We start from the raw sequence: 2,500 nt of genomic DNA, 5'->3' as shown, positions 1-2,500 counted from the left end.
ACAACTTGTATTGTAGAGATTCAGAAGACAGATCACAGTTAGTTTGTGAGGGATTCAAAGTTAGGGAAACTCGAGTATATTTAAATCAGTGATGCCAAGTGTAGCGGGGCGTAGATCAAGTAGATTTTTATGTGTCTGGTTGAGTTCGGGCTCGACCGAGAATATGAATAAAATTATTCAGGAAAAGATCGTCTGCAGTGAACAGATGTAAGGTTCCAGGCCTACGTCACGCTGCCACCACCCGGTTAGTAGGTTCGGGAACCGTGTGTGTTGTGTATGGGGGTGTGAATGTTGTATGGGGGTGTGAATGTTGTATGAGAAGGGATGGAAGGAAAATACAGAATATGTGTGCTGAATGTTGGATGTGTAAGTGTGTAAATGTGAAAAGGGAGATAGCTTAGGCTGAGCGTCTGCGTGGACGTGTATGGAAGAAAAATGCAAGATCATAAAATTCTTCCTCTTCCCTTCGGGTTGAGCATCCACCTGCTGGCAGTGGGAACCCAGGTGTAGCAAAGTTATAATCTATTCTAGGATATCAGTTTAATATACTCTGATTTGTCTAGCCTTTTTACAGCCTTTCAGGGTTGCGAGATAGAGTAACCAGCAATGTGCTGTTTAGGAGACCCAAGCCCAAGATCGTTAAGCATTCAGCTTTAGTCAGAACCAGAACTTAACACCGATGTCATTTGTTTTCCTGACTGGGACTGAGTGAAAGTACTATGACGGTATGTTATTTATTAAACAAGTTGCACACATTAGGGAGGTCTACAAATAATTCAGTCATGAGAAAGGGAATATATCACGAAGACTGCCTGAACACCCACAAGGTCAGGCAGGAATCGACCAAGGCAAAGTAAAAAAAAAAATAAATAAATAAACAAAAGAACGGCAAAGGCAAGCTAAAACGGCCTTAAAAATACGGGCGAGAATGTGGAAGATCTTTCTCTCAGGAGGTACGGATCCTCAAGCTGGGGGGGAAAAGAAACAAAGAAACAACCAATCATTAAAACAATAACAACAAAAAAACTAAGTAATAACTCAGCTTAAAAATAAGGAATGGCACACCCGAGGTACGGATCCTCAAGCAGTGTCCCTTCTATGTGAGTGGTCCTTTTTATGCTCTGACCCTTTGTGAAATCAAAGTGCTGCTTTGGGTTTTCGTGGAAGAGAGTGCACCCTGCAAATAGTAATGCAGCATGTCACACGCCAAAGTCCAACAGAGACCAGGTGTCTCCTACACACAACCATTAAAATACTTAGCTTGCAATAACACGGATTCGTCAACCCTGGCGCGAAGCGAGGTAAATCCCAAGCGAGGTAATTCCAAAGCGAAGTAAATCCAAAGCGAGCACAATACCGAGAGCGGAACCACTGTTTAGCATAGAAGTCAGGACCGAACTGTCTTCCCCTAAGCATGGCGCGAAAAGAAGAAGATACGCAAAGCTTCGGAAGACTAACCCGATAGTTCGGTAGTCCAAACAACCCAAAGGACCCGAACCACCATGAAAAGAGAGAGGGAGAGAAAAACAAACAGCCAAAATATGTAACAACCATTACTCTCTTCAAGGGTTATATTGACACTTTGGAAGCATCGCCAAAGAGATGGAATATTTTAAAAAATAATAATAATAAAGGAAAGGATACCTAGGAAAACTGGTAATGTACAATTTACGTAAAAACTGTGCATTTCGGGCTCTCTACTGTATTGGACTTAGAAAATAAATAAATCTTTTTTTTTTTTTTTATCGGACACTTCAACGCCATCCAAGTAACGAGACTTGGTTTAAAATACGTGAGCCCGGGACGTCTCATCCGAATCAAATGGCAGCATCGCAGAGTTCCCCACGTCCTTTGTTCCGTGGTAGAGGAGGCAGGCATGTGGCCTCAACCCCTCGGCGCCCGAGGACGATGTTAGTCCAGGCGAGATCGACCTTAGAGTCGGCGAGTGCGCAGCCGTACAGTGTACGGCTGTTCATTGTATCCGTCTAAAATATTTCTTGGTGTAGTGTACGGCGTACACTACACCAAGAAATATTTTAGACGGATACAATGAACAAATAAGCAAAAAAGATCTTGATGACAACACGCACACTAGCACGCATATGCATGCATGCAACAATATATTGATTCATTCGGGGAACTAAAATTTAGTTGGTAAACTTTGTTGCCCCGGATGGTGAACGGCAATTGGTGTCAGAAGTTTCAAATTAAATCGGCTGAAATTTTGTTGTCGTGCTGCAACCTGACGGCGCCCAGAGTTGTGGGCGGTCCAGTACATCGGTGAATGTCTCCAGATGACTGGAGGCATGGGACGAGGTTTGTATTCTGCATATGATTATATCTACGATACTAGTGTATCGACTGTCGCTGATAGGTTGCCGATTCCGCCAAAAAAAATGAGGACAACTGTTATCAACAGTTATCCGAGCATAGCAAATTTTGTTCCTTGTATTAATCAACTCTTGCCCTAACCCACTGGTTCCCAAAGTGGGCAGTACCG

The sequence above is a fragment of the Penaeus chinensis genome, chromosome 27, assembly GCF_019202785.1.
Source record: "Penaeus chinensis breed Huanghai No. 1 chromosome 27, ASM1920278v2, whole genome shotgun sequence".
Classification (NCBI taxonomy): Eukaryota; Metazoa; Arthropoda; class Malacostraca; order Decapoda; family Penaeidae; genus Penaeus; species Penaeus chinensis.
This window is presented reverse-complemented; position numbering follows the sequence as displayed.